The sequence below is a fragment of the Mycteria americana genome, chromosome 9, assembly GCF_035582795.1.
Source record: "Mycteria americana isolate JAX WOST 10 ecotype Jacksonville Zoo and Gardens chromosome 9, USCA_MyAme_1.0, whole genome shotgun sequence".
Lineage (NCBI taxonomy): Eukaryota > Metazoa > Chordata > Aves > Ciconiiformes > Ciconiidae > Mycteria > Mycteria americana.
Window position 1 is genome coordinate 40,000,021 of NC_134373.1, and position 27,116 is coordinate 40,027,136.

At 38.7% G+C, this 27,116-nt stretch overlaps 1 protein-coding gene across 6 annotated transcripts in view; it reads right to left on the bottom strand.

Annotated features, from left to right (window-relative positions):
• Positions 1–27,116, bottom strand: part of QTMAN (queuosine-tRNA mannosyltransferase) — a 201,614-nt gene that overhangs the window by 161,942 nt on the left and 12,556 nt on the right. For all 6 annotated transcript variants that reach the window (XR_012777020.1, XR_012777021.1, XM_075511432.1 and 3 more), the window contains one exon: positions 12,303–12,484. The gene's annotated coding sequence lies outside the window, so the exon portion shown is untranslated. The remainder of the gene's footprint in view (positions 1–12,302; positions 12,485–27,116) is intronic.

Sequence of the window (27,116 nt, forward strand, 5' to 3'; positions counted from 1 at the left end):
GTAACACTGTGCAGCAACTGCTCACCTCTTGCAGAAGAAAAAAAATCCTTGTTTATTGGGTTTGGGTGGGACTCTACACCAAGCGCCTTTCTTCACGTTTCACAATTGTGAAATACCATTTTCTTGCAGAACTGTGACAAGCACGACTGCTGTTCACACTATTCAATGCATCAGCTATGTTCATGCAATTTATATTTTGCGTATGTAAACCACAGCATATGTAGATTTTCTTTATTTCTGCTTAAAGGTTAATGCGATTATACAACACCAATTTAACGAAATTAAATAATATTAGTAAGAAAATTATTTTGTTGGAATATTTCACATAATTTCCTGTATTACCTTTGCTGTAAACAGACGTATTTCTGCCAACAGAAATGCTTCAGTTTTAACAAAACTAGCAAACTATGGGATTTCCAGCAGCACCTACATTAAGTGATATATCAATAAATCTTTCTCTCTCTCTTTTTCTTTTAAGACATACAAGGTGTTACATCAGGACTGCATTTGACAGAATTAAATCAGTCTGTTGTCCTGGCTGCGTTTAAGTGTTCAGAAAATAAGTAGTTGTATTTGAAAACAAGGAATGAAGCCCCCAGAAATTAAGATGTGAATTCTGCACATTTGTTTAGAGCACAAGGGTAACTTTTATCTAAAGAACCAGACACAGGTAAGTAGCAGAGGGGTAAGTAGCAGAGGAAAGTCCAGCAAGAAAGCTCCTGCCCACATGCTCCTCTGAGAAATATTTAAGGTGAAATTAACACTTTTTGCACTAATGGATCACAATTAAAGCTTTTCAAAAACTACTAGGGGAGGAGATCTACTGAAAAACTGTGACGGAGGCTATCAACGGATGATACAGCATCTCCTACAATCTAAAAAAATCCTTATCTGCTACACAGCAGAACATAAGCTAGTAGGGGAGACTAACAAGTCATTTCTTTATGAAGATATTCCTCCAGAGCGCTTTCTCAGGACTGGGCACAAGTAGAATATTGTATATTCTTATTATCTTGACTACAGTCACAGAAAACCAGGTATAACACACAATGAATTTCCATGTTCAAAACACGACGCAGCTTTACGTCTCCTACCTATACGAAGCCATTGGCACTGTCCCATGCAAGCAACGGCGCGATGTAATCTCCTAAACAGTGCCATGACAACTAATGTAATTATAGCGAAATAGTATTAGCTATATTTATATTGGGGATAGTCTTACCACAGTTCTTAAAGACCTGTTCTGCTGCTCAGGAATTAACCTTATCTCCTCAGCCCTGTAACAGCATAATTAGTCATTTTGACATTTTGCCTTCCGCAGTGACTAACAAACTCCTCCCACTCTTATAAATCAGTGGAGATAGCTCAGATTTAAATTATATGGTTCAGGTAATATAGACTCACATGATCTCATTTTTTCCTAAGATCTTCTTTTAATTCACTGAAATGAACTAAAGGAATTGTATTAAGTGTTTCCTGCCACCCCCAAGTGGAAATTTGGCGGTTTTTGCTAAGCACAAATCAAACCTGATAACTGAAGGGGCTTCCATAGTAAGATTTCAGGTTAACATCTTCCAGTCAAAAAAGAAAACAAAGTTTTACTCCCTTCCCCCCAAATTCAGCTAATACAAGGTCACCCTCCAGCTCACCACAGCCCCGCCAGTCAGCGAGCCTTCGGCATGGAGGACTTCTGCACAGACCCCTTTTCTACTGGGGGTTTTTTGCCATATTTTTTACCGGTTTTGCCATAAGTACAGGCACATGCAGTGAAACACCAAGACTTCTGCAATAACAAAATGGTTCAACTGTCAGGAGTCTACACGAATGTGCTCCAACACATACATGGTACAAATTAACCAAAAATACATCTATCGTGTGTAAACTTGCAATATTATTTAAATTTATTTAAATTATTATTTAAATCACACAGTTCTTAGACTGCAGTTTTACAAAACACAGCACCGGCGCCCGCTGTACCAGACTGCCGAAGAAAGTCAATTCTAGTCAAATATTTTCTTTTGACTGAAGTGCAAATTGCATGATCTGAATGAGTACAAACTAATTAGCAAAGCAGGTACCCACGAGCTGTGAGTAACTTCTCACTCTGCAGGCTACCTAACAGCAGATACTTCATGACTTTTAATGACCATAAGCATGACAGAAACAACTGAATCTCATTCGGCCAACAAAATACAAAGGTATTTTCAGAGATGTTCTTACTGTTTATTAGTAATACTGAAGTGGAAGTTAGCACTTAAAATACTTTGAAGAACTATCCTTACTTTTGTGTTTAAAGCACTGGAGGTATGATTATGGTGTGCAAATCCCTTTGGACTAAATGCCCTCATCAAAACATCTTATAGGTACGTTAAAAATTGCGTGGTCATAAACAACTCCAGCAGCTTGGAGCTTGAGTTGGTATCGCACTGATCTTTGCAATTCATAAACATCAACACTTGGGATAGTTTGCGTGGGAATACAAGCAACTAATTATTATCTGTTGCTTAAGGGCACGTATGGTGTGCTCTACAGGTATCGCCACTGCTTTTTGCCTAATGTATTGCCTCTTGAAGTCTTTCAATATAACAACTTGCTGATATACTCTAAAGCATTTCTAGTGTTACCAAACTGCTTTATATTCAAAGAGAACGCACTGCAACTTCCAAAAGATGTTGCTAGGAAAGAAGTAGTTACAAAACTGTATTGGACTGGCAAATAGTAATTTCATATTGTTCACTGAGAGACAAACCAACTTGTTATTTAGCATAGAGACAGTTTTTTGACAAAAATATTGATGCTTTATAAAACAAACAAAAAAAATGTGCAAGTCTATCTTTTTACGGAAACTACTTGATTTTGCAATATTATCAGAACTTCTACATTAATAACCAATTTAAAAAACAAAATTAACTTACAGTTTATCAGCTATGTCTTTTTGCATTGATGTCATTAAAAAAAGCAGATCTGTTGGGGCAGGGTGGGGGAACATTGGAGGACACAGAGCTGCCCAGTATTTTCCCTAAAAAAATTCTTAATACGACAGTGCATAGAGTACACTGTAGTTAAAAATATAGTAGTAAATATTTCTATTGGCTCTTTGATGATAAATACTTTTTCTCTGATGTATGACTAAAAACATGAAATTAAGTACTGCCTCCAGATTACTTCTGCCAACAGTCAAACCTACATGGAAAAGGGAAAAAGTGCTACATGATCATTTAAGGGAGCCAATGGCTTCTCTAAATTATGCTCCCCAAGAACCCATCCTGTGGCTGAAGCATAACATACCTCGATTGCATCTCCTTGTGCCAACTTGTTCTCACCGCTGCTATACAGCATTGTGTTATTTTTCTATAGCTGAAAAATCCCTAGATGCCAGAAGTCAATTTAAAGGGAACTTTATATTGATGGAACAGCCTCAAGAAGAGCTAACCTGGGCTGAGAGTCTGAGCCAAAAATAACTTAAGGCTCCTTCACCCCTAAACGTTGAACACCGAGAGGTTCCAAAACCTTTAGAAAAACGACAACTAAAACCTGCAAAAACTTGCTGTCACGGCTACAGCCAGCAAAATACGCGACTAGAAATAAACGTTACCATTAGCCTGTTATTCAGAGACTGTATTTTAGAGTGAATTTTAAAGTAGATAAAGTATAATTAATTACTCAAACTAGAAGACACTTAAGGTCAATTACCCAACTATGATAGAGAAAAAGAAGTTTAGTGATAACCAAAAGTCAACCAACCTTGAAAAAAGACAGCAAAAATTGCCCCTACAACATGACTAGGGAGAGAACTCCGCAGTCGCCTCCAAATTCTTTCATCCCGATTTTTGACTAGCTGACATCAAGTTTTGAGGTGCATTAGCTATCAACTTTGGAGAATCTCAGTCCTGACTTTCACAAAAATGCTTTCGCTGCATCTTTTCACTAAATTTAGTCATTCCAAAAAGACATTAAGAATCCTGTTTGCAACCCTGTTAAAATGATCACTCCGTGCAATACTTCGGGTTCTTACCATTTTACTTCAAAGCAGAATTTGGCCCATTAAGCCTAACTCAGTATTTTCCACCCAGAACTGTAAACATTACTTTCATTTCTTCATGTAAGTGATTGGTATGATCGGTAAGGAGTAGTTTCAATATTACAAATAATGAGGCAGCACAAATTCTAGAAAATGAAAGCTTCCTGAGCAAAACTAACAGCCTCTTCAAACACTATTCGTAATGTTTTGTTATTAACTATTTCCTCACTAAATGACTTTTTTTTTTAATTTAGATTCACAGATATGCAAGGCTGCTAAATAAAACAGCAATTCAAAGACTGAAGACATTTTACACATGGTTTACAGCTAATGAATTTTGGAAGTTGAAAGAAAACATTGCAAAGAAGTTACTTAAAAACAGTAGTGAGATTCTGTAAATAGATTCTACTCTTCAAAAGAAAATCAGTCCCTGCATGCAGCTTTAAAGCCAGTCTTTCAAGTTAGGACTAAACTAAACCTTTATTTAGCGAAATGACACTAAATAAAAAACATTACTAAAAGATGCAAGTGTAAAAATACTACTACTCATCCCCAAAATACCCTTTTTTTTGGTACAAGAAGCTGTACAGGTTCCAACAGCACTGCATGCATGAGTGAGTTGGGGGCCCCACTCGTTTAAGTTGTTTCTCCATGACTTCACTATATGTGCTTCTAGGAAGATAAACAGGATGGTTCCATCTTCGTGATGGGGAAATCTTTGTGAATGACGGCAATATTAGGCAGATGAGTGGCTCCCATTTAACTCATTGTCAGTCACATCTATGAAGTTACGCACAAGACTACACCAAAACACTGTTTCTCAGTCTGTGGCGCAATAAGGCTTTTGTATGTGGTTATCTTTGATCTCTTAGTGAAATTTTTCTATTTGTTCCATGATGTAACATGAAGTCTAGAAACAAAATACCCTCTTAATTCACGGACTGATAATCATTGCTACACTACTTACATGGAGATGCATAGCTGTTTACAGCCATTGCAGAAACCCCAACGATTAGGACCGGGGGGACATTTTAGGACCTGAAGCCCTAAAATGTCTAGGGCTTCGGATTTCTTCCAAGGTATCAAAGATCTAATAATGTAGCCTCTCACGAAGAACCCAAAACGGATGTCTCCATTTAAAGTGAAGCAGAGTTGAACATAAATCAATAAAAGTAGCACGTATCATTAGAACTTGCTGGCAGCTAATGCGTAGGGTCCTTTCAAACACCACGAGAAAGTTGTAAGTGTAGTGAGTAGCAGCATCTGAGCTAGCTTAATCTAGCTAGCAGAGATAAAACACCAAAGTCAGAAGGAAGCTTTAGCAACCAAGATAAACATTTTCCAAGAATACACAGTATGTAATTACGTTGCTGCCATATGCAAATCCGGTGTCACTGCATCTGCACTGCTGCTGGTACCCAGAATACCTAGACCGACTCGGTATAGGTATGTTTAGCATATCTTTAAAACAACACACCTTCCGTTTTGTGTCTGAAGACCTATCCTTTGATTTGCTGAAATGTGAATATAAAAAAGCAGAAATCCTTACAAAGAAACGATAATAGCTAGCTGCTTTGATACCTATGGCAACATGACTAAAAACAAGCAATTCAAAGAAACAACTAATTCAGTTTAAAATTATGAAGGTATGAGCTTTTTTTTTTTGTGGTATTTAACTTATCTGCAAGGCTCTTTCATCCGATTTTGTAAAGAAGTGTAAGTAGCCATTCTGAATTGATTATTACAACTTTAGGATGAGTGACACTTGACTGAAAAAGTAAAAGGATGTCAGTCTCCTTTGTTTTCATTTTTAAAGAAGGAATACGAAAATGCTCTTCTCCCTCCGTGCTCTTCCATTCAAAAAAGAAAAGTAAAGATTGTGGTTTGGGCCCATGGTCTTGGACTCCGCTCTCCCTCCAGAATGACCAAATACATAGAAATACTTAATCTGGTAGTTTACGTAAAATTCTTCAGCAGTCTGGACAATGCAAGCTGAACATAAATCCTATTTTACTAAAATTAGGTCATATTCCTGTACACAGGATGTCTGCAGGATTTGGTCCAAGTCACCTGTAGTCTATATTCTTCCAATGCATTAGAAGTTACCAGAATACCATATGGCTCTTTTTTCCTGCAGCAATTCAAAAAATTCAAGGATGCAGGCATTCACTCATTTTTTTTTCTTTTTCTTTCTAAAATTTATGTTTGGATCCCAGCAATTCATCTTGTGCCATAAAACGTTTATGGTTTCAACTTGTATGGAGAATCCAGCAGCCTTCAGAGATCGAAGGGCCATTCTTACTGTCAAAACTGTAAGCTTCACAATGGTAACTTCATTTTCATTACAGTTTCACAAAAGATACAGAAATACATAACTCTTTTAGCTGCTAATAGCCTTACAGAATAAAAATAGGCAACACCAACCAGTACCTTTTTGCTGACCAGAGAACACACAATTAGCTTTTGTCAAATGCTTCTAGAACTCTACAGTTACTTATGCATTAAGACTATAATCGCCAAAAAAATTATAACATGACACAAAATGCAGCTTTTCTGCATAAAAAGTTTAAAAAAAACCTTTATCTTCTTTCAGTACAGAAGATAAAAGCATATTTTAAGTCATTATTTCCTCTTTAGGCTTCCCTCCCAGGTGCAGGAAGGGGTTTTAGTTTCCATTCTAAGCTGAGATGAACCAGTTGGCCTAGCAAGCTCATTCAATGCTTCAAAGCTATCACACTACAAATCCAGGTTTTATTTCAAAACTTTTATGCCCCAGGTTAGCCAGGATCAAGAGTTCTGCACAGGCCATATATGTCCACCCTCAAAAATGACACTACTTCAGTTTTTCACTGTCATCACTCAAATAAATTATATTGATGGGTTATTCAGTGATCCGGATAAGTACATGGAACCTGGAAAGCTACCTAGTAAATCCTTTGACCTCGTTAAAATCTGGATATTTGCTGTAAGAAAGCATGCCACTGTTGCTAAGTTGTAGGCTTTCATTTTCAGCTGCTGCTTCATGAACAAAAGAGCAAAACAAGCCTCACCCTGATCTCAGTGAGAATATTGCTTCCTACAGATCTGCACCCCTATCTGTTACAGGGTCTCTAGGCCAGTAAAAGTGAAATAACCCTTAAGTGAAGGGATATATATATATATAGAGAGAGAGATATAAAAAAGTCCATATTTGGAATACTTTGAGCCCATCCTAAGTGAGATTTTTTAAAGTTGTTTGTAACTGTGCCCCTATACACCTCTAAGACATGCTTAGAATCGCCCTGCGATATGAACATATTATTCATGAAAAATTAAAAACACCACCACCACAAACAAACAACATCAAAAACTAAGAAGTAACAAGACAGAAAATTGGTATTTTAAGATTTACTTCTGCAAAAGCTATTCCGGCTACACCAGGGTCCTACCAAGCATGTTGGCTCAGATGAACTGGCAGCACACCTGCAGGTTCTACCCAGCACCTATGCAGCTGTTGTTTCCTAGCAAACATCTGAATAGCTACCCCTGGTTCGTGTCATTTTAAAAAAAAAAAAGATAGAATACCGTTACAAAGTATGCTGAAACAGTGAGTTAATGAGCTTACATACTGGAAATCACCTAAAAATAATTATTAACTGTTTACCAGAATCCTGTGAAATTTCCAGTAGATAATATTCAAATTCAAGTTGTCAGAAAAAAAAAAAAAAAAAACAGAAAAAGAACACATCAGCCTAGGTATAAACATATATGAGTACATACAATGCACCAATTCAAGTTCTACACTTGCCTTTTCTTCTGCATGGGAAAAGCCCATGCTACACCCCTCTGAAAAAATACAGCAATCTTCCCCCACACCTCAGCCACTTCCAGACCAAAGTGCAGCATGACATTTGATATGCACGCTTTCGATCCGCGCTTTGCAAGCGTGTGGTAAAGTCCTTTTTAAAGATGATGTGAATTACAGGTATGCAGATGGAAGTGCTAGAAGGGGTTCTAGTTTCAGTCTCTGAAGTACCTTCACGGCAGTAACCACATGATTCAAAACTGTCTGTACTCATTGCTGCTACCATCTGAACGCAGGATATCGTTTTGCTTTGCACTAAGACATATTCCTCACATTTTAAAGCACCACATTTTCATAATTCAGCAAAAAAAGACAAGCTTCTAGCAATAATGGCCTAAAAGAACAAAGGAAGACTTTGGAATTTTTCCTGCTTTTAAATTAAGCTTTATCATTTTTAAGCCTCTAATAATTTCAAAAAAATCTTACTTCATCAGCTAGGCTTCCATTAGGCTTTTACTTGTGAAAAGTGGCCTTGTTAAAAATGAAACGGATTCCGTTTAAAACATAGTTGCATGTCCTTTGTGAAAAGGACAATTGACCACACAAGAAAAATGTATGAAGTCAAAAGGAATTACCTTCAAACAGTAAAAATGCATCCGATACAGTGCACAGATGCACCCCGCAACCCAGCTGGTCATCAGCACTCCAGTTTCATCCCACCACTTTTCCAGACAAGCTGAAGGCTCAGAAAGTGCAGTGGGAAGGGCTTGCCCCTGTGCTTGCAAACTGTGTAGGAGAGAGGTAGTTGAGAGAAGTCCACGGGAGAGGACAGTCCTTGGAGGCACTCATCCTTCTAGACCTGCATAGCCAAGAACATAACTGTCACCCTTCTAATTCTGCAACCTGCATGCTGTCTTGCATTTTTACTAGCACCACAGTGCAGCAAAGGAGCCAACAGCTGAGACGCACCCTAAATTCTTTTACACTTAACGACGACACTTACATATCAAAGCCTACATGTGGAAATCACTAATGTTTATGGAGCCACTTAACTGCATACTGAAGCTTGAAACGAGTTACAGATGGACAGGTTGTGCTTACCTACCCAGTATACGCCTGACGCAAATAAGTGAGAAACTGGAAGTTGGTTACCTGGGAGGGTGGCACTGGTGGTCTCCATCTAATCTCCACTCACCCCAATAAACACCCATCTGCCCTTGGACTTGCTATTGCTCTGCACGTGCTAGTCGTATTTCAGTGCGTGTCCCTCCCCTATGCTCTACATCATATGAAGTTACGCATGATGAAAGTATTTTAGAAAAAATACCGAAGTAACTTGGAGCCATCTTTTCAAAAGGAGAAGTGAAAATGTCATGAAGTTACAATGAGACTTGGGTACCTAAATGTCTAAATTGTTTCTGAAAATGGCAGTTCAGTAAAGACTCTTAAAAGCTTTTGAAAATCTTATCCTGTATAATGTCAATCATAGTTCTGTCTTCATGAGATACACAATTTTTACAGTTTATGGTAAAAAACACACAATGTGTAATACCTGTGTGAACTAGCATTTCTTTTTTTCCCCCCATCCCATCAAGCTCACTCACTCGGGGATTGCATCGGAGGCAAGAGAGCTGTTCCTCCTACGTGAGGCTGTTTCTTCCCAGCTCTGAGCAGGGGCTGTGCTACCTGTCCTCTTCCACCTGCTGATACATACCAGAAGACAACACTACTTTAAGTTTATGTGACTTTCATCTCTGCCCAACTCGCAAGGCTACTGTGGGCCCTGCTCGGCTGGGCAAGAAGCAGCCTCAGAGGCATTACAGGTCTTTAACCTCTGGCAAAACGCCCCACTGAGAAAGCATCGTGGTGGTGGTTAGCGATTTGTGGAAGAAGGGAAGGGCCTGGAGTTTGTTGTTTACTCCTGTATCTCAAATTTAATTAAATTTGAAACATGGCAGAATTTAGGACACAGACAAATAATTAAAACATTAATCATAAATGAATTCATAACTTAAACATATATGCTGCTTGGCATTTCATTTCATGTGAATAACCGAAAGTCTATTATTTCCTGTAGTAAGTTACAATTTATATCTTTGACCCCTTTCCTCAATCTCATGTATATCATCTTCCTGGAAGAGATGTACCTACATGCCCAAGCTATGGGCATAATACCTTCTCCAACCATCGTGGACAGTAATACCACCTACAAATTGCAGATACTGTAGTACATGAAAGCTTTTCTTCAGCGTTTCCACTCTTTGGCAATACTTAAACGCACAACTCAAGAACTAGGCTTTCCAAAACACTACTTTGTCAAAAACTTCTTATTTGGCTTTGCTATCTCACTAGCTGCCATGGAAAACAACCAAATTAGGCAAGTCCTTCCTACCTTACATTGAGAATGACATACCATTAACTGATTGCACCCCACGAAATTTTAAAATACAAAAAAAAGTTATTCTTATACAATTTATTTACTCCCTAAAGACTCCTGACTACTCACCTGATAGTTTTATAATATTCCTTTTTTATTATTATTATTATTATTATTATTATTAAAGAGATTGAGTGAAGAATGACAGGGAAAAGGCCACATCTTTACAATAAAAAGCAGCTGAAAAAGAGCTTTTTAACAAGACACCTTCTAGAATTTAAAAATAAAAATTCCCTGAAAAACCTAGATGCTAAGAACAAAAATAACTACTGTAAAGACATAGGACATGGCAAGATGAGGGAGAAAAAGAGTATCACAAGCATCAAACAAGCCAATAAAAACTTCATCAGAATAACCGGACTGTAAAAGTTCGAGCAATCTCCAATCTATGGAGACCTCCAGATAATGCTACTACGACATACAAGTACAGTGCTAGCACAGTGCTGATGCCTCAGAGCCGAATATACAAATCAATTAGGACACTAGAAGAAATATGTGTCAATATAAGCAACACAATCTAAGAAATACTTGAATTCTCTGCTGTCTCCTAAGAGCTTACACTGCAGCCCTTCCCTCGTTGCAGCCCATAATGTTGTCTTTTCATTACTTGACCACGTATTTTAATTTAACACATAGGAACTTAAAACCTTTAAGCTTGTCACTCTTTTGTCAAATTTAGTACAAGTTGCCTGATGAGTTCCGAAGTTATTGGAAAAGCAAGTGGAAAGAAGAAGGAAGGGCACTGACATACAGTGTGTCACACTGGCTTGTTTCCTTAAACGGACCAGGCTTAGAGCAGTTTTACGTGCAGAGAAGCACGAAGCCTTCCCTGAAGAGAAGCAATCCCAGCTGGTTTCACTGTGTTAGAGACATTGGGGAGTGGGGGATCCTCCCTTAAAATACTGACTGATATGTCCACTACATGCAAAATTCACCAAAAAAGTGATCAGATTTTCGGTTTGTTTCTTTTGCACTTGAAGACAATAAATGTCTTTTACACTTGAAGATACAACCAAATTTATTAATTCTCAGCGTGAGGAACTAATTTTCCCCACCAGAAGTATAAAATACAGTCTCAATTCACCGTTGACTACCACTAGTTTGAAAAGTGCAATTCCACATATTTTGATTGTTTGGTGGAGGAGGTTGGGTAGTAAGTAGGGAATACATATCTGAATGGCCAAACATTTTTGGTCGTCTCTTACTATTTCACTGCAGGGCCCACCCGACTCTCAGGTCTGTCACTCATGTACAGCCATATGAAACCAGTCTACCTGAATTACAAGTACAGCACAATCGTTAACAGACATACCTCATTCATGATCTTAACATTTCCCACCTCTGTTGCAAACATGTGAATTCAGGTTTTGATTAAAAAGGAGAAAAAGAGAAGTCAGCAAGCATGTTGCTAATCTTGCCTTGAAGGAAAAATTCCTCTGATTCCCCAAATCTGTAACCTTGTCAGACTCACCATACACTGGAAGCATAGTGTGAACTCCATCATCGTTTTAGGGGCAAGCACAGTAAAAATCGTTAGTAGACATCTACTAAACACCAAGAACTCTGTACCCATCAAGCTGGGTACAAAAGGCAAGTCTCCTTTTCTTTATGGGGCCATTTAGTGCCACCACACAACCAAGACAGATGAAGAAAGGTAATCCCCAGGTTACACACACTGAAGTCCTTATTGTAGTCCCTGCCATCTGCTCGAACAAGCATCACACGGAGAGATAAGAAAAGTTGTTTAATTTGATCCATTAATGATCTTCTGAAAGGTAGCACCTTCACAAACAATTAGGAGAATCATCTCACAAAGTGTAGGATGAAGCCAAACTAATCAATTTGCTCTGGAATTGATGGTACTCTGCATGGACACAGTGACCCACAAGGAGACAACATACTGCACGAGCAGGCAGCCCAGGACCCCGACTCTACATTGAACTATTGGCCGTAAGCCACTTAACTCCTATGTCTTGTGTTTTCTGCCTGTCATATAGAGAACTACACACTTTCCCTTTTTCACCTAAGAAACACACCATATTTATCAGAAGTATTATTACCTGCATCCAAAACTGGGAGCAGTAAAATACCAGGCTGTGCCGCTTTAGATGTCTTCAACAAAGCAGTCTGGGAACCTTGTCTACGGTGGTGAGCAGCACTTTTTCCCATCCGTTCTAGCTGCTTCAGTCCAACGGACAGATGATAAAGTGCAATTTTCCCAACTGTAATAGCATTCTTAAATCTGAATAGAGTTGGGGGAGAAAAGAAAAAAGGATATGAGCTCATCTGGTCTAACTTCCCAACTGTTTTAGGCTAAAACACTTCATCAAAATACTACCCAACACTACATCACCCAAATATTTATCCCAAATACTTTCCTTAGTCCAGTAATGCCTGAAAAAAAAGACTACACTTGCACTAAAGGCAAGAGACAGGAGAGTCCACAATCACCTATGCCCATTGATCATCAAGAGTAGGCAGGTTCACTTACTTTACACTTAATCAAATCCTATAGTGGAGGAGCCAGGTGAGCCTTGCCTCCTCTCCCCCAAGACCCTATCAACCTGACCTGCCATTAAAGGTCCTCTCTACTGTAGATGGCCACCATTATCATTCCAAGCATGTCAGGAAAGCACCCCACCCCACCAGAATTCAAGACAATATACTAATGGCAGTCTTGCAGTGCTGTGTAAGTTAAGGTCAACATTTTACGTGTTTGTCTACTTCATGGTCTCTTTTGTATATGCAAAGACTAGCCCTTTTGCCATGGCATTATAGTCACCACAGATAATCACACCTCCAAGCCCTCCCCAAGCCACAGAATCACGGGATGGACGAGGTTGGAGGGGACCTCCAGAGACTGACTAGTCCAAACCCTCTGCTCAAACCAGGGTCAACCACAGCAGGTTCCTCAGGACCACATCAAGTTCTGAGTATCACCATAGACAGAGACTCCACAGCTTCTCTGGGCAACTTGTTCCAATGTTTGACCACTCACAGTGAAAAACTTCTTCCTGTGTTTAAACGGAATTTCCTGTATTTCAGTTTGAGCCCCTGAGCCTACTCATCTTGAGGCTAAACTGTCCCAGCTCTCCCTGCCTCTCCTTGTATCATGCCCGTATTCTCAAAATGGGGTTTCCCAACCTAAGTTTTCTGTACCAGCTACAGTTTTACTGTATTTTGATGACTGAACTACATGACTAACTGTGGATATGTTTCTCCAGTATTCTTTGCATCATCTGAAAAACAAAGCAGCAAAAATTAAATCACCAACAAAACTGCTCATTAAGTGTAACTGGGCCACGAACACATTGGAGACCCACTAGGTGTAGGTCTTTCTCATCCCATTAAAAGTTACACTTTAAGCAACAGGACATTTTTAATCTTTTCTGTGTCTCAGCTATATATAATCCAAGTTTTTATATCAAAATATTGTGTTGCAATGATTTAATGCTTTAAAAGAAATTAGTTTAATATAGCAATATAGGCCAGACAGACAATCCTATTAAAAAAAAAAATACATCAGCTTTGTCTCACAAAGCCTTCTATCACGAAACCATAGTGACCGGCATTAATTATACTTTTGTGGGGTTTTGTTTGTTTTGTTTGGTTTGGTTTTTTTTTTAGCTTTTAAGCCTTCACTGACAGAAGTCCAAGTTAACCTTTACTTTATTTTGTCCTGGGCTAAATCCACTGCAACATCCTTTTTGCCCTTTTAAATACGGAAACTTTTTGGAAGTCTTCCAGTACTTTGAAATAAACGCATTTACAAGATAGGCAACAATTAACATGAGTGGTTCTAGAGGCTCCTGAGACAAGTTCTCAAATCCCTATGATGTGATGTCCAGATCTGTTTATATAAATTTTTTTTATTAATAGTTAATTTCAGCAATCACTCCTTTACCATCTTTAGCAAAGTGGGTGTGAACATTCTACTCCAAACAAAAAGTGATATGGGAAAGGAGAAAACACTATAATAAAGTGTGTAAAAAGCAAAATTACATTAAAAAGGCAAAAAATACATTAAAACAGTACAATTTTATGCTTAATGATGTCTAAGAGAAAAAGCTGACTTCTTAGGAGACACACTGAAAATGACCATTTCACCCTGCAGATGGTTGCCTTGGAGCCAGAGGACTAGCTGCATTAGATATAGAGATCAGAAGATTGTGATGTTTATGCACCTAAAAGTTGATATCTGTCCACTTCTCGATTGCAAGTTAGATTACATGTTTCTACTTATTTCTCAAAATGACAAGGTTTAATACTTTACTTCAGTCTTCACAGAAGAACTTAAGTCTCAACAGCAATGAATTTGTCAGAGAGTTTCCAATCCAAGCTTTCGAAGAGATAAGGTAGAAATAGGGTAAGAGGATATTTTTCAAAACATAAATTCAAACCGGCAAAGTCTGAGGTCTTTTACTATTGAATACTAAGGAAACTAGTTGAAATAGCTCCTGAATCACCTGCAATTATCTTCGAAAGCTCATGGAAGTCAGAAAAGCTCCCAAAGACATGAAGTGCTAGCACAAACAAAACTTACTCCGAAAGAGAAGAAAATGGAGAAATGAGAATTACAGACAAGTAATCCTTACTATCATACCAACAGGTTACCAAAACAAGCTATTAAACAATCTATTTGTACAGACCTGGAGAACTGGCCAGTCAAGATTTGTCGGGGGGGGGGGGGGGAGGGGGGGGTGTCACATCAAACTAATCTTAATTTTCCCCCTTGATAAGAAATGCATCTTAACTTCAGTGAGGTTTTTTCACACAACATTTTAGAAAATAAAAAAGAGGAAATAGGAACTAGGTTATACCGCTAAGATGTAGCAACATCACAGGATGCAAAACTGCACTGTGGGAGTAAGTACCAGTAGTTTGCTACGAGAATGGCAGAACACTGGAACCAGGCAGGAATCTGTGCTCGGTCTCTAGTATGCTTCAGTATTTTCACTGATAGCTTGCAGAGTATACACTTGAAAATCTTAGCAGGTAACAATGAGCTCTGGGAGGCGTGGCACGCAAATACTAGAATTTTAATATATCTTCAACTGAAGTGCCACTTTTGATTGAGAGCTTGAACCCTAAGAAAGAAGTTTAGCAACTAAATTCCAAATTACATTCCCTACAAAGTTCACAGAAACTTACTAATTTTTTTTTTAATGTATATTTAAGTCAGGAATGGTTCTTACAAGTTTCATCTTACCTGAAGAGATGAACAATTCCCAGGATCCCTTCCAGATCAAATTTCTACAAGTGTAGTATAGATCTACACTGAAACAATGGAAATGGCGTGGAGAAAAATGGATGAAAAGACGCTTCCCTATCAGTGAAGCAGCACAGAGCCCCAGCACTGCAGGGGCACATCTGCCCAGACCACCCATCCTCACAGACGTCCTGCTAATCTTCACCCCGCAGACTCTAGTTTTTCCGTGCTGACCCTCAATCCAGACTAAAAGAATTCAGAAGTAATTTTGAGTAAAGTCTATGTAACTGTCCTCATCCCTACGCAAGCTGTTCTGCAAAGAGACACTGCTCAGCCCAGTGTTTTTAAAAACACAAGCATTTTAAAAAGTTATCAGGCAAGTAGTCCTATAGTACTTTTCTCTAATAGCTATGTATACACTATGGCTTTTCAGTAACCAATTAGTAGAATGCAGAAACATTAAGCCTCCAAACTTTTATCATTTTTTTTTACAGCATATAGAAATTATTTTTTTAATATATCATGATTTTAAAAAGCACAACTAAACAGAGCACTACTACCATCTTCTAGCTATATTTTTGCTAGGTTTTAATGTCAAAACGTTTAAATGATGAACTCTTTATTTGCAGATGACTAATTATGTGTTCCATTTGGGGAACAAGAGTTCAATATCCAAGTATAAAGTAAACAAAATGCATTCTCCTACTTTAAGATTAAAAACTAAAATGCAGCCAAAAGAAGTTTCTTCCTCGTATCTGTCAGATCACAAAAGCATCCCATACAACAGGATAAGGTTACCAGAAAACCCGAAGACTTTCAAAAAGATATTATTTCGTGTACATGGCTTAGCTCTGAAGCTGAACAAGAAATGACATCCGAGCTTAGGATAGTAAGCCTTTTTGCCAATGAATTTCTTGTAAAGTCAACAATTATAATTTATTCTGATCCTTTGTGTCACCATATTAGTAGTTATTTTTCAGCAATCCCAGAGCAGCAACAAATAATGCCATAGAAGAGGACTGATATAATTACAGGCTGAAAAAGATAGGCCAGCACCCTTACACTCAAAACTACCCTCTGTGGCTCCTTCATACCCCATATGTTGCTAATAAAACTGTTTGAATCATACCTATGAGACAGTTTTACTGATATTGTATCAGGTTCCTAGGTTCTTTGTATGAGATACGATGTCACTAGCACTATAACTATGCAAATTTTGTGATACAGGATCCCACTGGACACAATATTACATACGTAATTCGCAGTATGAAACTGTGCATTAACAATAATTCTAGTGTTATATAAATGAAACCACTATGTTTATTGAAAAGCTCGGCACACTACAATGAAATCAAATTTAAAAAGCAATAAAGAGCGACTGACATGCTCGTAGTAAAGATGGCAACATTGGTATTTTTCCCCAAACAATGTAAATTTTGCTTTGTGTTCACCTGACAATGCTTTACAGAAACTTTTAGCACCAACACTAAACAAATGCCACTCCCTCCCCCCACGATATTAATTAATGACTTAACATAGGAACCTTCTGAGCCCAATTTTTAGAAACAACCATGTGATTTTCAGCAAGGATCTGAACTGTATTCACATACAAGCATGAGTCTCAGTTTCTACTACTAATAAAAGAATAAATGATAAGTGATAAAGACTAAGAACTGCAGCAGTAAAAAACCAACAGCGTGGGGATATCAACACCCATCTTGCTGAAGCACCTCAGAAGTATCATCTTCTGGTCAGAAAACACCTGCGTTCTAATTCTGCATCTGACTTCAAGTATCTGTATGACCTCAGGCAAACGATGCTTCTTCCCAGCTCACATCGCGTGCAGTAACGTCTCTTATCATTTCCTGCGTAAGAATGTGGTCAGTGCTTTATATACATACCTGCAAAAAGGCAGGTCTGAAAGAGCTTAAAAATCAGCCTTGCAGAGGTGCAATCAGAAATCTGACGGTACAAGCAGCTTGATACACATTCCTCTCTTCTCTGTTCCCAGATTTCTTCCCTCTATTAATGTATTGGTTTGCTGCAGGTGGGGAATACTAGGGCTTGTAAAAAGAAGTCTATTTTCAAAATAAATCTGAAAAAAAGGTAACAGGCTAGCATGATAAAGTGAGTCTGGTAAAGAGCTAGACTTAGGAGATAAAAGTACGCTATTTCACCAAGGTGCCGTGAGAATTAATAAACCAGATAATTTTGTAAAGTAAATAGTACAGTAAATGTGTATAGTAAATTGTCTAATACATAGAGAGAAAAAAACCCCACAGTATTCCCTTGAAATACTTGTAATGCTTTCGACTACAGATAGGAAATATAAATGACACATACCACAACTAGCTAAGAAGCCCCACACTGAGAAGCACTGACTTTAGTTAAACGATGCAAGGCTTTACTCGATGGAAGGCGAACGGAGTTGTAACCAGGCACTCAGTAGGGAAGATGATGAATGGACTGCTTCCTATAACTTGTGTGCTTCCACCACGGGGGTAGCTTAAGCAGTAACTTCTCCTGAAGTTTTCCTTGACACCACCCTCTGCGCAATACGAAAACCGTAACAGTTTTATTCTCTGTTCAAAAACAAATAAATAGCAGCTTAGGTGACGTCTTACGAGGCAGAAAGTTCACACTCCATCCCATGAACATTCTGCCCTCTGGTATTGCTGCTACGTTTTATCATCATACAATTCAGAGAGAATTACATACCTGTTTTCAAAGTTTGAAAGAAGTAAACCCGTCCTCGCCCAATATGGCCCAAAGCTGTTATGAAGCAACTTATTTTTAGAAAAAGCACTTATGCAGATACTTAATTTTAATTAATAGTCTCTGACTTCAACATTTGCACAGCGAGACAACTCCACGCTTCAATTAAAGCACGCACATAAATGCTTTGCTGATTCATGGCCAAAAGCATGACAGGAACATCATTATATAAAATGCTCATAAAATTTAAAGAAAAAAAAATAACAGCAACCTCACCCTCCAACAGAGCATTAGAAACCCTGTAAAACTCACAGCTTGAGCACAACTTACAGGTTGCTGAATATAGGATTGCAAGGGCTAAGACACATCCAATGAAATGATTTCAGAGTGGGCAAATAACTGGGGAAATACCTTAACTAAGTGGAGACTACACGAGCCCCAGCTCTCCATCCTTGGCATCTACTATCTGCCAAGACTGGCTTTTCAGGAGTTGAGGACCCTTTACCAGAAGAGCGGAGGCAGCTACACCTTTGCTTCTGATGACTTGCTCTCTTTTTCCATCGTTCGCATAACACATAAGCAGATATCCTTCACTAAACAATTAATTACATCCAGCTCAGTTGCACCACAGATCATACTGAACATCTTCAGCAGACGTTCAACGTCCAGGGAACAGTCATTCTGAGTTGCAACGCTGCCTGTCATAATATACCTATAACAAATCTAATTTTGAAATAATATGACACAAGAAACACTGGTGAAGTTGTCTTCATTATCTATGTAGTATCACAAACTGTAAGCTTTAACTTTTAGACAGAATCCTTAAAGGTAATCAGTAACAAATTTTTGTTGAAATACTCTCTGGTCCCATTTATAAGCAAAATTGTGACACTTGATGGCCTGTGGCTCATGACTACGAACTGATAATTTTTAAGCATGAAAAAAAACTTCATTCTAGGACAGCCAAGCAATACTTAAAAAGTAATCCCCCCTCCCACCTTTATTAAGGCATCAAGAAAGTTACAGCTGATAGCAAAACTGAGCTGAATGTATAAATTTGAAAGTAGCAGCCACCAAGAGTTAAATTGTTTAAAGAAATGCTAAAGATGCAAAGTGGTGCCCCAAATAACCTCCTTCCTTTCTCCTTCACCCCAACGAATGACTAGGTGTTGTGCAATGAATCTGGCTGCCGGGCAATGGGGTGGGCAGAAGCCGTAGGAGTTCGCTGCTAGCTGGGTGCTCACCTCCTCGCGATGCTCCTTTGGGTGCGAGTCTCAGCACGAGCCTCCGACCAGCCCCAGCACAATTACCACCCCCTCACAAACTACAGCATTGAGCTAAAGACTCTTCCACTTGCAAAACCCGCAAGAGTAAGATTCAACAAACGAGGCTTAGCATCGCAAAGCCGTGCTATAACGTGAGTAGCGAAAAGAGGCCAAGTCTTCATCACCTAGAGCAGCAGGAACGGGATAGCCCTGATGGTAGACAACTTAGGCAACAAAACGGGTACAAAAGGACACATAGAAAACGAACATCTGAGCCATTTTCTACAGGACCAATTTTGACGCAGGACAGCCGATTAGCTGCAGTTTGGCATTAGCCTTGCCAGGCTGCCCTGCATTCACAAGATAGCATACGCAACCGAAAATAAAGCCAGGCCCAACCTGACTTGGCTCTGCACAGCACCAGCTTGTGCGTTTCTCCAACCGTTCCACACCTAATTTACAGAGTACATTACCCATCCACGTATCGCCGAGATCTAACCTGAGAAGTGACTAGAATCAAAATCAGTTAATTGATTAATGCTTAAGTGAAACATGGAAAGCAAACATAACACACCGGAAGACTTTCTGAAAATGCATTGTTTTTATTCCGACTCCATTAAGCAGTCCAGTACTTTTGAAGGATTAATGAAAAAGCTATCAAGACAGAACACAGAAGAGGAATGCTGATTCTTGGTGAACGTGCCAATACATGATGAAGTGCAGAGACCTTTTTGGTAGTAAAGATTCAAGCCAGGACATTCAAAGAGCTACAGGGACACGTGAACTTGTCCACTTGATCCAGAAGCTGAGGTTATTCGATTTTTATGAGACAGCATTTTGATAATTCCTCCCTGAATCACAGACTCGCTCTAATACTCCTCAATTAACAATACAACATAGTCATTATTCTCACAAAATCAACAACGTGTTTTTTCACACCAAGGTTTAGTAAAGAATAGAAAAGTCTGCCTAAACATCCAGAACAGAAAACATTCACCTTAAAATTAATACCAATTCACTTAAGAGAATCGGTCAATGAGTATATGTATACACATAAGGATTATTTCCACAAACTTTACTTGTTAAGCAGGACACCATGTTTCACTTACAATTGTTATTTTTTAATCAGGAACTGAAGACAAGTCCAGGAAGAGCAGGAGTAAGTAAGTTTCTAAACAAACAACTTACATAGATGCTTTTTAACAGGACCAGACAAAACATTCCTTAAAGTTGCATTTACAAGCCAAAGCTGACCTTGGGCATCACGTTCAGTATGTAGGAGATAACCTATGTGGATACTGACCTTACTAATACTACAGGGGCAAATTTTGCACAAGGAAGAAGAAGGAAGGTCTTGAAGAAATGTTTTCCAGTGTATTAGGCATACAGAAGCTTTCTTCTGCATCAAGAACCACATGTCACATTCCTTAAACTGTTTTTCTTGACCAAATATGCTGCGGACAACCTGCGGAGGATGCCCCTCCATGTTCCTCTGAGGTTCTTATTTTACAGTTTCCACTAGCAAGGAAAATAGGTGGATTTTTTTCCCCACTCAAGAATCACAGTCACATTTAGGATCAGCTTTCCTAAGCTCATGTGCCAAAAAAATACCATAAGTGATTAGAGACTTTCAACACTAACAGAAGCTCCGATAGAGATTTTTATTGACTTTAAATCAAGCGCAGATCCAGAGCCCACAGTAATGCAAAAGCAGGGAGAGCAGAGGACAACAAACAGCAGGAATGGCTGTATAAGATGCATTAGAATCTGATAACAAAGCTAGTGACTGGTCTAATTTAAAACACAGATGGAACAAAACCAGTAATTCCCTATTTACCAGGCCTTCCTAGAACTACTTATGCATAAAAGAGTGATAAAATGAAGTGAGATGTGTTTGACTCTATATCCCAACATCAGTCCTTCAGGGGGGTACTTCACTTGCGACCCTGACAGACCTGCAGTCCCTTCTCACAAGGGCAGGTAACATTAATGTCATAACCCCGGGGAAAACTGCTGTCGCACCAGACATCAATCTCACACATGAATGTACACTTGTATCGTACCGCAGTCCATACGTTCTCTCCACATACATGTACTCTCAGATCTTTTCACCCATTCAGGAGCTACAACAGGCAAAGGGAGGAGAGCTGGTCCACAAAAATACAAAATGTTTTCAACCTCTTCCCAATGCTTCACATTTTCTGCAGCAGCTCTACTGAATCCTTGACCATACCTCAAATCATCGGGTTTCTCTAGATCCTTCAGTTCTGAAGAGCGAGCGCTGCCCAACTGACCAAACATATTCCTTCGACGGATCTTAGTATTATTTTAAATGCTTAAAGGCAATGCTTCAATCTCTTATTTGGATGCTGTAAAATGTTCTTGAGGCTTTCTTTGGGAAAGTCTTGTCAGCAGAGGCAACAGCCTCTAACAGCATTCAGCTTTTAAAACAACCGTGAACAGGCCAAAGTCCCAGCCCCACATCCCAAGACCCAAACTGTAAACCATCTCCCAGAGCATAATGAGATTAACCAAACATTTAAGACTGGACACATTTAATTATTTGTACTCCATAGATTACAGAACAATTAAGAGGCTGGAAACAGAAAATTGGCTTAAGCTGAAGTTACACAATTGGGTGGGCAGAATGCTTTTGTCCACAAGAAAGCATTTAAATAGCTATCATAACATATTTAAAATAGATTTATATTGGATTAAAAATAGAATTTTAAATAGACTCTTATTGCCATAAAAAGCATGTTTTATATATGGGTAACTAGATCCCCAGATGTAAAAAAACCCCACACACCCTAGATTCCCCATGCAGAATGTGCATACTCTTGATCATCTATCTGTCTCTCAAACTCTTCAAGTTGTAGAGCTTTAGACCACCACAATAAATTAAATAAAATTCAGAATAAAATGTTATAATATTGTCTTTATAGTTAAATAGAATACTGGCAAATGCTTACCAGGTCACACATGCTAAGCAGTTCAAGTGATAATCATAATGATGAATGTGTAATCTAATGCCCATTCACTTTGATTTATATGAACCATCATACGGAAGTCTCGCGTATCCATTTTAAGTCAGTGGGAAGGATCCCATTTTTCCTGACCTGAATCAGTGTTCGGTCTAAACTTAGGCATTTCATATTTTTTTTGCATTGAACAGAATCAGTCTTCGCACATAGTTAAAGATGCCTGGGGCCGCGCAGTCCTTTGCAATCTCAGCAACTGGCCCTATCATTCCCTGTGATAGTCTTGCTGAAAAAAATAAGATCAGCCAAATCTCCCCCTGCCCTTCCAGCTGTGGGAGAAACAGATCAGCCTATTCTTTACTTCAGAAGAAAAGGCCCTGCAAAGGTCAACCTTTCACATGAAATACAGATCATTAACACTGAATACAGAACTACTTAGATTCTTGCTTTTTGTTTGTATAACTGGGATTCCACTGTACCTATTTCAGGATGCTCTATACTTTTTTAATATATATTTTTATATATGTATATACACACACCCACCAGTAACTTGTTTCTGAAACTAATTTATAATGGAAGGCTTGCTTATTGAATCAGAAAGAAGCCACCCAATGCTCAGTTGTTGTTCTTATTCTCAAAGTATCATGCTCACGAGACAAATTGCAATTCATCAAACAAGCTTTGCTGTAGCCTGCTCTGAATAAAAAAAAAAAATTAAAAAACACACAACAACAAAAAAAAACACTCAACCACACAGTATGGATGGGAAGACGTAGGTGTGGAGTGCCAGCTGCCTAACTGGTTAAGTGTTATTTATTTTTACCACAGGCCACAGTTATGCTAGCTGTCCCATTGAGAGAGACAGTCTTTCAAGACTATTAATTCTCTTCTAGAATATAAAATCTAGACCAAAAACTCATATTGCAGCATCTAAGACTATGCAGTTTCCATGCAATGCTCTAAAAAAGTGTTTACCGTACGGTTCAGTCTACACCAACCGAGGCAACAGCCTACCATATCACCCTTACTTCAAACTTACCTTACATACAGAAAAGGACTGATTAGTTGTATCAGTCCTCAATACAAAATAGCAATACTGACAGATTAAAAAAAAAAAAAAAAAAAACATTATTTCTGGGAAGAAGAGGTATGGGTTGCAATCATCTTGAATCAGACCCGTCAAGTCACATTAAGCTACCTGATGTTACACTGCCAGGCACTGTAAAAGCAAGCCTGGCCCAGGCGCTGTAAATCCCATAGTCTACAGAAACCCCTGCAAATAAAAAAAAATAAAAAAAAAAAAAAAACAACAGGCTTCAAAAGTTTACACAGAGCTTCCAAAAGTTACCAAAGCATAGTATTTTTACTTAAATTCCTGAATGATCTGAAGAGAATCAAATTTTTTCCCCTCAATCAAAACCAATTTAAGTAAAATTCATGGCAAACAGCTCAATGTTTTGGTTTTACATTTTGAGACCATGTTAAGAATAAAATTGCTTCCTTTGAATAGGACATAATACCTGCCAACTCTCAGAATAAGGAAGAATATGAGGAGTTTCTAGAGGAGGAGATTCGGGGGGTAGGGGACACAAGCATCACAATATTATTAAAGAGTACAGACAAAAAATTTTGCCAAGCAAATTTGGAGTTTGGAAAGCACATTAACATTGAAATAAGCATCCTCGTATTTTGTTAGTACAAAGATAACACTGAATCAAAGCTTGACTTCCCTGGCTGAAGATAGTTAACTGACGAAAGCAGAGGTTATGAAAATCTGTAATCAAGTTTCATAAAAGTGTACATGGAAAAGTGGTTATTAGGGTATTAAAAGCTTGGGGGAGGGAGGTTGGGATTGAAGGCTTAGACTAGCAAACCAAAAATATAAAAATTTTGACCCCCTGACCCTATATACAATGCAACGCTTGGAAAAGAGAGACACAGCTACAGCCAGGAGGGCACGAACAAAACCACGTTATCGGCAGGCAGCTGTAGAGGATGACTGCTACTTCTCTAAATTTTATCTCAAAATCTTGTGACAGTAAGCTGTGAAGGGTGTTTTCTCCCCACATCTCTCGAATGACTGGGATTTAAGGACCCAGTTACTTTTCTGATCTCAGGGACTACCAGTTAAAGCCTGAAACACCATAAAACATTTACGTCAGACAGGCTTTCGTTCCGTACTGCGGAGGTACAATGGAAGGACCTCATCAGAAGTAGGTCCTCCTCCTCCTCCTCGATAACACAGTACACTACTGTGTCAAAACAACATCACCAACATTTGAGATTCAACCTCTCCCACATCCATCACTCCCTGTAACCTGCTCAGCAGAACGACCTGCTTGGAAGAGCACATCTCACTATAGCTTCCAATGAGCCAGGGCCAGAGAGAGATACACACACACTCAAAATGGAGACTTCAAAAAATATAGCAATTAAAGATCCCACAACACTTTCATGTACTACTCCTTGGCTGGAAATAAAGCCCAGTAATGTAGAGAATTTAAGATTTTTATTGGCAACACAAAATAGCTTTGGGTACTACAGAGAGACTGAATGGAACCATATCCATTTGCTTTCATGCAAACTCTCACACAGTACGAGTTACATGCAAACACAACACGTAACAGAAAGACTATGCATACAGGAAGACATTTGACTTCTCATTCATAAATGTGTCCAAGTCCTAATTAGAATAAAATCATTTAGTTCCTGATTCTCTGAAAGGACACAGCTATGTTAAATGATGAGAACCCCCAAGCCAAACCACCACCTTGAGAAACACTTTAGCCTTACCGGTTTGCACTCACCTTTTCCAGTTTTGCAGACACTAACTGCAGAAATAGCATCCAAACAATTATAATTTGTGACCTTTTAACATAAATGGTAATTTCTTAGACTAGTTCTTTTATATCCCATCCCATGTTCTTCCAAATAAAAGCTGCCCAAAAATACTTTGCATGAAAAACTAAACGTTCCCAGTGACAACTCTGATCACATCATTCTTTGCACATGAACATTAAAAGATGCAACAACAGCAAAAACCACTAGTTATTCTTATAACTTCAAGACTAAATCCTAAATATAGTAAGTTTTCAAATTGTCTTTCCTAAAATTCAAATAATATGTTCATCGCTTTAACCAAAAGCTAGCAAAGTACAATTTGTATTGTGCTGCAGGCCATAATGTGAATGTTCTTTACTTGAATCATGGATGGATGAAGATGAAAAGTAGTTTTTGAAAACTTACAACAGTTCTGACACTACTGTGTGTCCCTCGTTACAAGTTATCCCTATCTATTTATTAGACTTACTCCAGACCTTTTACTACCTTCAAAAAAGATAATTTTCATCAATTCTTCATATCTTTATACCTAACCACAGGAAATTACATAGAATATGGGCAGAAGCCCCAGCTGAAGAAAAGGGAGCAGGGGTAAGAGAACGACCGCAGCGGCTGTTCCAGTCAGGCTGGAGAGGCTGTGGTTTAAAAGTAACATTTGGTAATGAATTTTGTCTTTAGTACAGCACTCGGGTGATGTTTTCTTATTATTTGCCTATCCAAAGTAACCATTCTGCTATATAAAAAAACCTGTCCAAATAAGGGGAAATTATCAGAAGCCCTCCTTCCTCTTCTCCATCTTAGACTCATGCATCTCCACCAGCATTGTTTCCAGTTACTTCACAGCAGAGCTGTATTTTGCTTATGAATCCAATGGAATTCTTCATTTCTCTACCCCAAACAAAGCCTTCCCCAAAATTAAACTGTTCTTACACCTAAGACTGGATATTGCCAACATGTGCTAAATGGCTTTAAGATCCAGTGTCTTGAACAAGTCAGAAACAGGAATTTCAGTCTAATTTCTGGAGAGTATGTGGGAGGTTTGGTTTCTTATTAAACAGGTTGTGCATACGTGGCCTGTGGCAGTCTTTGCAAGTTCTGTAAATTTAGACACTGGTTTTACAGTTGGAAAAATAAAGGCTCAATTATGAAGAGATTTCAATATTTAAAAATCTTTTCAAAATTGACTTTCTGAAAAATTTATTACCAGCTTTAAAGTCAGCCTTTACACACAGAGCATTACAGAACAAAATACCATATGCTGAGATGCAAATACAGGTCTACAACGTGACCATAGGTACATTACTATATTGCAGCGCAAACACTAGCCTTCAGCAAACATCCATGACATCTGACTGTGCAACTACCTAGAGGAGTCATCACGACTACAAACTCTGCCTACTCCTATGAGCAATGAATGTTCTATACAGCACCTGAAGGGGCAAGGAGAGCCTACAACTGATTCTGGAGCTTCCCAGATGATCCCAGGATGCTAAGGCAAGAGGTGAAAACGTAGACAGTCTGTCACCATGTGCAACAAAGTCTTGCAGGAGGGGGAGCAGACAGAGACCTGACCTTTCTGCAAGCTGCCGTGGGTTAAACATACAGGTAAGGCAACATCAGATATAAGTGACTGCTGCTGTTTTCAAAGATCTGACGCTTGACACTTTAAAGGCTAAAGCCCCTGTTGCTAGCAAAACCCTTTGCTAAGACTTTCTTTCTCTCCTTCTTTCTGTTTGCTGTGGGATAACAGAAGAAACTTCCAACTTAGGTGATTCTTCAAAGGACTCTCGGAAACGCCTGGAGATCTTGCAAGGCGCTGGACACTAATACCACGGTGTGAAATGCCTACACTGCAACAAAGAT